The sequence below is a fragment of the Equus caballus genome, chromosome 1 (genome assembly GCF_041296265.1).
Source record: "Equus caballus isolate H_3958 breed thoroughbred chromosome 1, TB-T2T, whole genome shotgun sequence".
Taxonomy (NCBI): Eukaryota; Metazoa; Chordata; class Mammalia; order Perissodactyla; family Equidae; genus Equus; species Equus caballus.
In genome coordinates this window covers 101,456,854-101,470,832 of record NC_091684.1, presented here as the reverse complement: position 1 = coordinate 101,470,832, position 13,979 = coordinate 101,456,854, and the positions used below count along the sequence as shown (strand labels likewise).

The following is a 13,979-nucleotide window of genomic DNA, read 5'->3' as shown; positions in this document are numbered from 1 at the left end:
TTGTGAACGGAGTGGGGTTCGGTCCATTATCCAAATGTCATACCCACAAACCTCATCAAGACAGGCCCCTCCCTACTTTAGGCTACAAGTAAGGGAGCCATTGAACAACAGGCTTAACCATTTTGACGGCCCCAGAGGGCATATTCGGGCCTCTTTAAGGCACTCAGAAGCCCTTTTGTCCAGATGAGAGGGCCTCTGAAGAATTCATCTTAAATTTTTCTAAGGCCTCAGTGAAGCCCTAGAAACACATTTTCTACTTTGAGAGTCTTTTGTTAGGAGAGACAGGGCAAAGCGGAGAAAGCAAATAAAAACCCACGGCTGAGAACATGTAAACCATCAGGACTGAACCACAAAAGCATTCATTCAAAAATTACACTATTCTCTCCACGCTCTCGTCTTCCTTCTCCAACTCTCTCACCCTCAACGATTTGGGAAGACTGGGGCATTTTATTTTTGAATGCAACAAGTTCCGGATCCTTTTTATGCTTTTTAATAGTTTCTATTTGCTGGGATTTCCTATTTGCAGATTCATTATAAATATATTTTCTTTTATGTCCTCAAGAACAGTTATAATTCCTACTTTGAAATTTTCACCTGATCGTTCCGACAGCTGGCTCATCTCAGATTTAGTTTCACTCAATTGCCTTTTCTCTTGTATGTTCAACATTTTCCTGTTTTTTTGTATTTATAGTAATTTTACATAGGGTACTGAATATTGTGAATAATACGTTTTTGAGACTTGTATATTCTATTGCATTTTTCCAAAGAGCTTTGATGTTTTTTGCCTTGTTTGTTTTAGCAGGCATTTAATTTGTCTGGACTCAACCTCCAAACCCTTTCCCTCCTGGGTGGGAGGCAGTTAAGTAATTTTACAATTTATAGATCATTTTTATCATTTTATTCTCAGCTGGGCTATTTGGAATCAGCCTGCACACACACAGTTCAAAGTTTTTACAAAAAAAAAAAATGTGATTCCTCTTTCCCGGCTCGTTCTTGTTGGGGCGTCTCTGATCTGCTATGATCACAGCCTGGTGCTTTCTGCCAGTGAAACTGGGAGTTTCTCTCTAAGGCAGTGGGTTTCCATCCAAGTTTTCCCAGCCCCACGTGGTGCTGACTGGGGTCAGCCCGGAGGCAGAGAGCAGCAGAAATGGAGACACCCGGGACCACTCCCCTCACCCGAGCATCCTCTCCTGCAGCTTCTCCCTGTTAGGTTAGGACTGACTCTCCAGCACCTGCAAGAAGTTGTTTTTAAAACGTCCTGAGTTTGCAGTTATTATCCGTAGGGCGTTTCATCCAACAGGAACCCTCTGCCATCACTGGAAAGGGAATCTCTGTTTCCTGAGTGGTAAAAATAGTTTACATGGAAAAATATCTAGTCCCCACACCGAGGTTGGGAGTGAGGTAGTTGGGGAAGGGAAGGGAAGGGAGAAATCAGAGAGAAGAGCACAATTTTTGAATAAACGTCTCAGTTTCTTTCTCAGTAATGAATGTAAACTTTCCTGTGCTTCAGTGTTTGATTCATGTGTTTTTAGTCACGGATTTTTGTCTAGATTTGTCCGCTGGTGAATGTTTCCTTGAGCGAATGATTTAACGTCTCTGAGCTCCACCTTCTCCATCTTCTAACGGAGTCCATCACGCCCCTGTGAGGAGGAGACTGAGAGCACAGCCTTCTGGAATGTTCATTTCTCCTTATCAACTCATTTTCGCAGGACTTATTCAAGAGTAAAGACTGCACTGTATTCATCTTTGAAGCCGCATATTTAGATCATTTTCGTGGCCACATAAATCTTCGCATAATTAATAGATAAATACACTTGCCTGCGAATGTGGAGAGTAAGACAAAATTTATAAATACGTTAAGCTACTGTTTCTAGGGAGGGATACTTTATTAGCCTGTTCACAATGAAATCTGTTATGTTGATATCCACGTTAATCAAGGTGAAATGACATCTGCTTAGTTTTAGGAGTAACTATTTAGAATCTGGACTTCTAAATTATGGTCTTTGTATATTCTCTAACACTATGCAAATTAATATAATTTTATGTACCTATTGAAAAATAGTGATATTAAAATGTGCAGCAGAAATACCTCGGTTGAAAATCAGGTTTCTTGGCTAGGGATTAAAAATATTTCCCCTGGAGCCATTCTGGGAAAGCATATAAGAGTCCGTGATCATTGCATAGTGTAATAGTATAACTAATAAAAGGTTTTGTAATTGTAGCTCTTTATGAACTAAGTGAGTTATATGAAATACTGTGGAGCACGTTTTCCCTGGGTGAATAAAGCTCTTTACGGAACTAAGGTCTCGACCAGGAGAAGGCCGTGCAGATCTCAGCTCGGACCCGCACGCTGTGGCAGCAGCTGCTTTCTTAGCTGTTGAAGGCGTGAATTTGCTTCCAGCGACAATACTTTTTGATGTTGTTTGTCTAAATAATTTAAATCTGATTCTGAGCCCTCACCAACCTGAATGTCAGGATGTTTATTAGTCAAAACTGGGGCTCCTTTCCTGGTTCCATTTCAGTGTGAAGCTAGTCCAGGCTGGGGTCTTGCTGTCGTGACAAACCCTGTCCCAATCCGCCCATTTGTGCAGCCATCACCTTGGCCATCCTGTTCCAACAAGACATACAGCAGTGCTGAGAATAAAGTACCTACTGTGCGTTGTGGCATGTGCCGGGCCCTGTGGGAGATTTTGCACAAACAGGGCACGATCCTTATCTTCGGTGAAGTCCAGGAAAACAAATCTCAGGGTCAAAAATGTACAATTCACAGCCTTTTGAACGTAGATGTTACTTTTAGCCTAGCTACAACCAGCATCAAACGGAAAGCTGGCTGTAAAAAGCAGAACCACAGAACATTTAGAAAAGAGTCACGAAATGGCAGAAAACTCCGTTCTCAGCAGAATGCTGCCAACAGGAGAAGCACTCCTTCCACAGATTCCCGAGCGGAGGAGGCGTGCCGAGAGCTTCCCGGGCCGTGGATAAAACATGAAACCAAGAACAGAGCAGATGAGGAAAGGTTTCTATTTTCTTTCTGATTTAGCCATAATTTGTGGTTTCTGTAAAAAAAAAAAAAAAAACAGACTAAGCTCTTCTCGGGGCCATTAGAGGGCTGTGCAGCTATGTGCTTGCACTCACACTGTTTACTTGGGAACATCTGTGCCATGATCTTTGGTCATGCCTGTGGAATACATGAGGTCATCTCCTTGGATGTTTATATAGCTGAGCAATAATCAAAACCAACGCACCAGAGACGGATTCCCATCCCCAGATTTTTTTTTTTTTTTTTTTTTTTTTTTTTTTTTTTTATTTTTTTTTTCCTTTTTCTCCCCAAAGCCCCCCGGTACATAGTTGTGTATTCTTCGTTGTGGGTTCTTCTAGTTGTGACATGTGGGACGCTGCCTCTGCGTGGTCTGATGAGCAGTGCCATGTCCGCGCCCAGGATTCGAACCAACGAAACACTGGGCCGCCTGCAGCGGAGCGCGCGAACTTAACCACTCGGCCACGGGGCCAGCCCCCCATCCCCAGATTTTTAAGCACTTTCTCTCTTTTCATATCACCTCTCAAATTCGCTTAACCCAGCAGCATGTGGGTTGTTGAATTAGCTAATGGGAATAATCTGTCCCCAGCCTTTGCCAGTCTTGCCTATTCTCTCTCAACACACACACACACATGCACAAGCACGCGCACATACACTTCAGGGCAGAAAAGAAAGATGAGCAATACAGACTTAGAAGAGTTTGAGTCTTGACTCTGTCATCAGCTATTTCTGGAGCCTCAGGCAGGTCCAGCCCACCACCTGTGACTAGGGTGAGCTCTCTTTGTTCCTCTTCTCTTTAAAAGGTTTCTTTGTCCTCCTCTCGTGTACCTGGCAAAGTCCGCGAGATCCTTCGTGTGGTGGCCCACCTTACCAGAACCACCTTTCAAAATGCCACCCAAAGAATCCCATTTGCATCCCCCTGCACTCTTTGCCAGCCTTACAGTTGGACCTGCTCTTCCTCTCTTTGCTCCACGCCTCTTCCTCATGACCTTTCACCTGCCTGAAGGACATCACCTTCTCTGCCCCTCCTCCTTCTCCCTCTGCACCTCCAACACGTCCTCACAGATGTAGGGTTGCAGCTGCAGGTGACACAAAGGTAGCTGACAGCCCAGAACAGATACGATACTGGAGATGAGCAATCGTGGTTTTCTTTAAACCGGGAAAGACTATGCTCTCGGATGGCAGGGTTGGTGCATCATTTGACATCAGGAATTAGAAGGTTTCTTCTTGGTACCTGTAACCTTTTGACATCAAGTTCTTTCTACTTTCTTTTTTTTTTGTTTTTTTATTCAGCCATGTTGCTCAGGGTGTCTCGGCGGCAGTGGAATGGAGTGTGGCTTGTGTCCTGCCTCATTTGGACACTCCTGACACCAGAGTTCTCACCTAGTGGTCACTGTACTTCCTCTCCTGAGGGATTAGCCTCTCTACCAGTCTTTTTTTGGAAGCACGTGCCTGAGGGCAAATTACTCTTAAAAGACCCCTCTCTGCACCTATCCCCCTTTCTGCTCCACTCTTCCGAAAAGGCACTGATGGAAATAATCAAAGAAAACCCCAAATGCAGAAAAAACCCGTAGCAGCTTTGAGAATGGGAAGGGCGCCCACTGCGCGCCCTCACCTTTGAGGAGTCGCTGCTGTCGGGTCTGTCGCTGGGGTCACTGAAGGAGGCGGTCAAGAGCCGACTCACGCCTTCTCTTCCTCAGAAAGCAGCGTAGAGCGGGGCGACGAGAGCAGTATTTACCAGCAGCTCCAAATAAGAAGGAGGAGGAGTTACCCCCGAGGATGGTTCTGGTAAAAGATGGGGAGCAGCCACCTTGCCAGTAGGGGACCAACGACATTCATTGGTCGCTTCTGAAAGGACCAGCAGACCCTCATGAAGGAAAAAGACTGTGGGCGGCATGGCTTGTTAGCTGGTCCAGCTTCTCAATAACGGGAGGACCGCTCCCTAAAGAAATTGGACATGTTTCCACCCCCAGGGTGGCAGGAAGCTTGGCCAAGCCATGTGCTGGGAGTGGAGGACTGGAAAAGCAGATGAGGAAGGTGACCACATGCCTGGTAGGTTTGACGAACCCAAAGGAAGACAGTTGGAGAGATGGCACTTCCCACCTGCTCTTGACTTCAACCTCCTTATTCTTTTAGTGCCAGGTGGCTGAAGGGCAATGCTGTCTACACCGCCAGCCTCTGATCATAAGACTAAAGAGGAAAATTCCAACGGGAACCAGGTAAACTGCAAGGGGGCCCACCCAGACCGCTTTGAAGGACAAAGGAAACTGGGATGGAGCCAGGGCAAGCCCACAGCCTTCCCCGTAGCTTAGCATGCCGATTGGGGGCTGGATTTCAGCCCCAGGGGCCTCCTCGGCCGGGCGCCTTTGCGCAGGGCCTTCCTCTGCTGGGAATACCATCTTCTTCCTAAAATCAGCACACAGGGAAAAAAAAAAAAAAAAAAGCAAGACAAGCCTTACCAAAAATTCACTAGCGTGAAAATGGGAGACGAATATCACCCACGAGGCAGAAAATAACAGCACATCTTCACAAGAGAGTTCCCACAGGCAACTTTCTGCATTTTTATTATACAATTATTCACCATAAAAAAAGATTATTAGAAAATACCGATAAACTAAAAGAAAAACCATCTATGGCTCACCCATGAGACACAGCCCGTCACCTCTTCTACATTTATCAGTTGACAATCTGTTGTAAAAAAAGAGCTTTTCCCTCTCTTCCGTTTATTTATTTTTGTTTATCTATTTATTCGTTTCCTGACATATATCATCCTAGACCTTTGGTTGTTATTCTCTCCTCCGGGTTATAGAATCACTACTAGTTCGGGGTTTTGGTGCTTGCGTTATGCCGAGTGTGGCCAGAGGGAGCTCCTTCAGCCTGGCTTTCGGCCTCGCCGTCCTGGGAGCACGTCCTTACTCTTGGGTTAACTGGGACCTTTCCTAGCCCCAGCCCTGGAACGAAGCCTTTCCCCAAGGAGCCCTCCTGGAGCTTTTCCACGGACTCCTTCCCAGTCACATTTTCCTAGGAGTGCCTATGGGCTCCTGGCTCGACTTCAAAGAGGGTCCAGAAGTTTCCTGGCTTGTCAGGTGAGCGGGTGGGCAGGTGCACCCCAGGACCCTCGAGATGGAAGGCGTCCTGAAGGAAGGTGACGCCAGTCATGAAGCACGTGAGCGGTGAGCACAAGGGATAGGCAACGGTGGCCCCAGGAGTTTGTCACGGACCTTCATCTTCTGGCCTTGGCTCCTTTGACTCCAGGCAGCACAGACTCTTGACCATGTCTGGACACATTTTTGGTTGTCACAACTGGGAAGATGCTACTGGCATCTATTCTGTAGAGGCCAGGGATGCTGCTAAACATCCTACAACGCACAGGACAGACTCCGCACAATAAAAGTTACCCGGCCCAAAGTGTCAATAGTGCTAAGCTTGAGAACCCATGTTCCAGATGTATATATTCTCATTGATTTGGAAACACTGTTTACATATTAAGAACATTAATATATTTTGATCTATTATATAAGATGCAAAATCTTCCCAGTTTTTTGTCTTTCGCATTTAATTGTATTTTTAGACCTAAAAAAAAATTTCATATATTCAAATTTATTAATTTTTAGGTTATTTCAGAAAACATTATTTCTATCATTGATATTATATTTTTTTCTAATCTAAAATTATACAAATATTCACCTATTCTTTTGATGCTTCTATGGTTTTATCTTTCATTTTTAGCCATCTGAAATTTATTTTGTGGTAAAGTAGAATGTAGGAATCTCACATTATTTTCTTCACAAATAGTTATCACCCTATTCCAGCAACGTATATTGAATAAACTCTATCCTTCCTCTGGTTTTTGAAATAGCAAAACTACTACATTCTAAACCTAAATATATACTTAGAGTTGTTTCTTGGATTTTATTTTCTCCTATTGGTCTGTATATTCTGGTGACAGCTCTGTTATACTTTTATTGTTGTAGATAATTGTGTCAGGGTCAAAGAAAAACCACATTGAGATTTGGATTAAGAAAATACTTTCTATGTTAATTTATGGAAAATTGATGTTTTTGCAATGAGGCTTTTTATCCAGAAATAGTCTATGTTTCTCCATTTATTCTTTTATGCCTCTTAGTTTAGTAGTTTTTTTCCCCAAGTGCATTGTGTACATTTCCTTTAAGTTTATTGCTAGATATTTCATATTTTTGGTGTTATTAAAATATCTCCCCCTTATATTCTAATAGCTCATGTTTTATGGGAAAGTTATTGCTTTTTTAAAACTTCATTTTGTAACTGGTTTTCTAAATTGCCACTGTTAGCAATTTTCAGTTGATTCTTTGTTTATTTTCCAGGAATCATGTCAAATTACTACTCTTGTGCCTTTTTCTTTCGTGTTATTGCTCTGGGGATCACCCTCACTATTAGGAGCTAAAATTGCTGTGAAGTCTTGACTCAAGTCCAAAAATTCAGAGACGAGACACGTCTGGAAACATCTCAAGAATATGTCCTGACTTGAAGGTGCCTGTCCTCATTATTTGCCATGTTTCCAGAGCACATTTTACAGTTGAGGTAAATTTGCACCTGTTGCAGAGCACAGAGATCTTAATTACACAATTCTGTGAGTCCTATATGCTCATGGAACCACCTCTCAAATCAAGATACAGAACGTTTCCATCACTCCAGAAAGTTCTCTCATTCACCTTCCCCGTCAGTCTTCATCCCCCACAAGCAACCACTGTCCTAAATTCTATCCGTGTAGACGAGCTTTGCCTGCCACGGAATTCCACATAAGCGGAATCACAGTCTGTCGTCTTCCGTGCATGGGTTTTTTTTGTTCAACATAATGTTTTTGAGATTCAACCACATTCTTCCACATACTAGTAGTCCATTCTTATTTATTACCAAGCAGCGTTCCATTTTATAAATGTACCAAGTTTGTTTATCTATTCTTCTGCTGTTGGGTGTTTGGGTTGTTTCCGTTTTTTTACTACTATGAATACAGTTGCTAGGAATATTTCTGCACAAGGGTTTCTGTGAACATATGTTTTCATTTCCCTCGGGTAAATATCTAAAAGTAGAATTTCTGGGTCATAGGGTAGGTATATGTTTAATTTTATTTTAAAACCTCCGCTTTCCAAAGTCTTTATACCTATTTTTATGACTTTTTATCTTCATATAATTTTAACCTTACAGAATAGTTGCAAAAAATAGTACAAAGAGTACTTGTGCACACTTTACACCAATTATTCACCTATAGTGTATATTTTACCCTGCTTACTTTTCCTTTTTTCAGTCTGCCTATCTATCGTTATCACATATGTGTATTATGTACATTAGTTAATTGGGCAGATCTGGGCTCTTTATCTCTGAATAGTTTAGTAATCCATCTAAAAATGGTCTCGTCCAGTGAGTGCGGTTCATTTATTTCAAGAGTTCCCTCCACTTCAGTTTCTGCCTACTTTTTGTCATTATCCATTGTCTTCAAACAACTGTTTTCTAAAACATACTTTGTTCAGAGTTGATAACAGTTCTCTATGCGGAGGAGCGTTTGTCCAGAAAACCTGTCCCACCATTACAGGAACCAAAATCTGCCTTTAATATGGTTGTTGAGGAAACCTTCTTGAAGTACAATAAAATCTTCTCCCAACAAAGTGCAGTTAAGATTCCTCCCCTTCATCATCCTCGTAGCACAGACCAGGTGACAAATAGCACAGGCGTTACCAAGTGACCTTAAAATACACATATATACTTCCAATTCAGAGACGTTTGCATCCAGAAAGCTAATTTAATAATTTTTACTTCTTCTTGTGGGACCTCAGTGTTTTCTGACAATAGCATAAAAAAGGTCTCTCATTGAATCTAGGGTCTCTCAACATCTTAGCACCATTGTTATTTCTAGAACAACGTGAAATAGTACTGATTACAGTGGACACTCTCTTTTGAACACGCTTCGTAATATACAATCACGGAATAAAATCATGGAATAAAACCTACTTGGTCATCAAAACCTAGCTCTTCATCATGTATTATTGTTTTAATTTAGTGTTTGAGTCCAAATAATGTTCTACCTAAAGGTCATGTGTTTACTTCCATAAATTAACCTGATCTGTGGTTTTTTCCTCGACTTACCTTTGTCAAATTTCTCTAGGAGAGTAGCGTTAGCTTCAGAAATGAAGATGCTAACTTATTTTAGTATTCTCTGCAGGTTCAGAGAGCAGAGAAATCATTCATTCTTTGAGGATGTGAAACAGTGCACCTGTGAAACTGTCTGCATCTGGCTTCTTTTTATTGAAGAGTCACTTCTATGATGAGTTTTTCAAATTTTCAAGGTTATCGGTCTACTCAGGTGGTTTTCTTCCTCATAAATAAATTTCAGTCCATGATAATTTCCCAGAAGATTATGTGCTTAACTAAAATCATCAAATTTATTAGCATATATTTCCATACAATAGCTTCTTACAATTTTGTAATCCCATCTGACTCCATGATCATAGCCACTGGAGTAATGTTGCCTTTCTGTGTTTGCTTTTTAATTTTTTGTTAGAACCAAGAATTTAGAATAGTCGCATTCCAATTCTTCAATTCATTTTTGTTTGTTTGTTTTAGCTCTTTTTTTTCCTCAAAGATCCAGCTCTTGTATGTTGACACTCTAAAGTGGTTTCCCAATTCATTAAAATCTATAGTGCTATTAATTCCTTCCTACTTTTTTCCGTACGTTTATTTAATTACATATGTTCTCTGACTTCTTGTACTAAGCACCCATTTCAATTATTTTAATTCCTTTTTATTTCATAATAAATATAGTAAACGCTCAAAGTTTTCAATGACTTCAGCTGTGGCGTATGTTTTGATTCAGTCATGCGGCTATTGTTATTTCCAAAGCAGCTCTATTCATACATTATAGACCCTATTAAATCATTATAAAAATGTTGCGGTGAAAATTATTAACATGAATAGATACTAAAGATATTTTTTAAGTAAAAATACTGGGTTATAATCTGGCATCTACAGAATCATCCTATTTTTACTCATATGTTTATTAGTTCAAAAAGTATTTATAAGTTTCCACTGTGTGGTAAACCTGTTGTAAAAAGTTTTTTGTGAGTAGATATACATATAGATATAAATCTGAAATATATATATATATATCAATTGATGGAAAATTATGTTAAAAGTATTTACAGATAATTAAATAGATATGCATAGAAGAAATCTGGGGAAAAACTTAGCCCGAGCTCACTATGTGCATATGGTAGAATTATTATTATTGCTTTAAATACTTTTCTTCTTGGTTATCTCTATCTGTTAATTATCTACAATTAACAGATATTACATTTTTAAATATTGTTCTTGATCTTTTTAATGTGGCTCCTCTTTGACTCAGTATTTATGTTTCTAGGAATTTTGCCTGGGCAAATAATTCAGGATGTAGCAAAAATTTAGGAATAAGGTTGTTTAACACAAAATTATAAGTAAATTAAAACTGTGCAAAAAATCTCTATGTGCAAAAATAGGCATTGGATAAAATGAATTCTGGGGTGTCCTACAGTGTGTTACATACCCAATAACATTGCGTTACAAAACACACTTGTGTGTAATGATGCCTTTTCGTAAGAGGACATACTCTTAAATGAAGGAAGCTGTTAGCAAGTATGATACGTAAAACCGTTATCCTTAAAAATCAAACAGAGGGGCCAGCCCTATGGCCTAGTGGTTAAGGTTGGTGCACTCTGCTTCAGTTGCCCAGGTTGGGATCCCAGGTGTGGACCTACACAACCTGTCAACAGCCATGCTGAGGTGGCTGCCCACATACAAAATAGAGGAAGATGGGCACAGATATTAGGTCAGGGTGAGTCTTCCTCAGCACAAAAAAAAAAAAAAAAGAAAAAGAAAAGAAAAATCAAACATATAATTAGATACTCATAAAAACATTCGGAAGTTACACAATATAATTTCAAGTGTTTATCTCTAAAGTATAATATCATGGGTTGTTTTTATTCCTTTATTAATGCTTACCTTTCTTTTCTCCAATAAACTTGGATTCCTTGTATTATTTTTTAAAAGATAAAGAAGTGGGAGCAAAACTTATGGGTGGGTGGTAACTGACTTTTGAAAGCATGTTTCTCATTTAATCTGTTTGGGAAAATTTTTTTTTAAACTTTTCTGGAGGCCCTAGTAAAATTTAGGTAAAATAGCAATAATTAAAATGGTGAAGGAAAAACTCTCCAAGGAATTTTTATTATGAGTTTCCAAAAATAAAGAGTGTGTATGAGACTTTTCTTATTGATTGATGAGGAAAGTTTCAACAGACCAGACAACAGAAACTAATATTATCAAGGGGCTGGCCCCGTGGCTGAGTGGTTAAGTGCGCGCGCTCTGCTTTGGCGGCCCAGGGTTTGGATCCTGGGCGCAGACATGGCACCACTCATCAGGCCACGCTGAGGCTGCGTCCCACATGCCACAACTAGAAGGACCCACAACTAGAAAAATATACAACTATGTACTGGGGGAGCTTTGGGAAGGAAAAAAAACAGGAAAAAACAAAAGAAGATTGGCAACAGTTGTTAGCTCAGGTGCCAATCTTTAAAAAAAAAAAACAGAAAAGAAACTAACACTATCAGTGAATGAGAAATGCTCCCTCATTTAATTCAGGACGGAACCCCTGCTGTCTTGCTACCGACTAACCCGCAGACTCGGACCCCATCTACTTCTCCTTAGCGTCACACCTTCATGCAGAGTGGAAACACACCACCACTGACAGGGGAGCAAGAGTAACGAATGGGTCTAAACCTAAACCCATCGTGATGAGAATTGCGGTTTTGGCAAAGTTGTAAAATTCTGGTGAGCAAAAACTACCCAGAGCTTCCAAATTGTTAATTATCTCAGAAAGTTCTTTGGCAAAATATATCAAATATTTGTATCATTTGAAATAATATCTATTCAAACAAACTGATATATAATTAATATATTTGAGCTAAAAAATTCACTGTACCATTTACGAAAGGGAAGAATCAGAAATAACCTAAAAATTTCATCAATGGGATAAGAATTGATTAAATTACGTATGTCTGCTCCATGGATTATTAACTAGCTTTAAATGCAACGTGAGACAGAGTTTATAATAACAGGCAAATGCCAAAAATATAATGTTAAAAGAGAAAACTAGGTACATAATTTTTGGATAATATGATGACCAAATGAAAAATGCAAAAAAAAAGACTGCATAGAAATAATGCTAGAAGGTAACGGAACAACATATTGACTGGTTTCTGTGGGTTGTATAGATACAAATGATTTCTTGTTTTCTGTAAAATTTGTTGTCTTTTTCAAATTTTTCATAATGAACATGTACTATTTTATAAAAAGCAAGATAATAAAATTTACATTATAAAGACGTTTCTGGAAAGTTGGAGGTTTTATTATGAGTTTCAGAGAGACATCATCTTTGCATAAAATGGTGGAATTGCTGGAAATTTGATCTACCGTTTTTTATTTTATTTTATAATTTCTCATTAGCCAAACGTTTACTCCACTTAATTTTCAAATTTCTGCCCTAAAGCCTTTCTGGGTGAGGGTGGGGTTTAAATAAATAAATAGTAATTACAGAATGGCACAAAGTTTCTAAGTCTTCCTCACCTTTGCACTTTGCGTGTGTGATGACTTGACGGTGCCCAACCTCGACGGCCTTCAGAAGCAGGTCTCCCCATGGTCCTCTGCTGGTCACACTCCCGGGCCAGTCCCAGAGAAGGGGCTTTGCTGAAAGGTCACTTGTTTTCTGATCTTACTTTTAGGTGGCTATTTTCCCTAAATACGCCGCCCATGCTGTCTGACAAGCGGCGCGTCGTATGGTGAGACAGAACGGCATGGGGACAGTGAACTCAGCCTTGGGGTAGGAAGGCCCGGTTCTCATCCCTGCTCTGCAACCTTCCAGCCCCGTGACTTCGAGCTGGTTCACACCCTAGTTGCTAAAACAGAGAGAATAACAGCAACAATAATCCTTATTCACAGTGTCCTTGTGGGAATTAAATGAGGCAGCGCATGCAACAGTGAATGTTCAATCAGTAGTAATTACTAACGTATCCCGTTTTAGTAACTTAGTAAGAACCTTAATAATTCTCAAGGCTAGTTTGTGCATATCTTAAAAGGCACCGCTACTTCTGAATAAAAGCTCCTTCCTTGGATTCATGGCCTTCATATTTTCATCCGGTTGTTTGTACTTCTTGTTGATTCTGCTCATCTCGGGAACTCTACCAAATTTGGGGAGACTGGTTTTGACTTTGAAATGGCTAGTCTTGACATTCGACATCTTTGTAAGTCAAGGTTTATTTGCTCATAAATTTATTGTGCTTTTTGGGTGTGTTTCCTCACTTAGAAAATGATAGTTGGTCTATGTGGATGCTTGTGTCTCTTCTACAACAGCGGTTCTCACACCTCGATGTGCACAGGAATCATGACGACAAAATGCAGATTCTGATTCAGTAGGAACAGGGTCAGCCCTGAGACACGGCGTTTCTAACAAGCTCCCGTTGGCGCCAGCGATGCTGACCTGTGGACCACACTTTAAGTATCAGGGACCTATAATACTGCCCTCGATTCATCCATTTAACTGCTCGCCTGTAATGATCCTCCTAACGCTACAAATATTACCTTAAGCAAGATGCTCAGCCTCTCTCAGCCTCGTTTAACTAAAATGGAAAGTTAAGATGGCACCTATCTTCTAAGAACGTCGAAAGGCTGATGCATTTTAATGTCTGGCAACACCACCAGCTCACTGAGGTGCTCTGTCTATGCTGCTTCTCTTTCTTTCCCTACTACAGGCTGGGATGGCACCTTGTCTTAGCCTGTTAAGCGTGACCTTCACCTTATGCAATGGTGTAGACCGTTAGATCTTTGGGATTAACAGAAGGTATATAGGACATTTCTGAACGGTGGAAACAAAGATGACAATAAC

The 13,979-nt window shown here is 40.5% G+C and overlaps 1 long non-coding RNA gene across 1 annotated transcript; it reads right to left on the bottom strand.

Annotated features, from left to right (window-relative positions):
• Positions 1-895: 895 nt before the first annotated feature.
• Positions 896-12,947, bottom strand: LOC138917123 (uncharacterized). Its single transcript, XR_011424649.1, has 2 exons — positions 12,665-12,947; positions 896-3,056 (listed from the first exon to the last, which is right to left on the bottom strand). It is a non-coding gene; the product is annotated as an uncharacterized lncRNA (long non-coding RNA).
• Between the last annotated feature and the right edge of the window lie 1,032 nt (positions 12,948-13,979).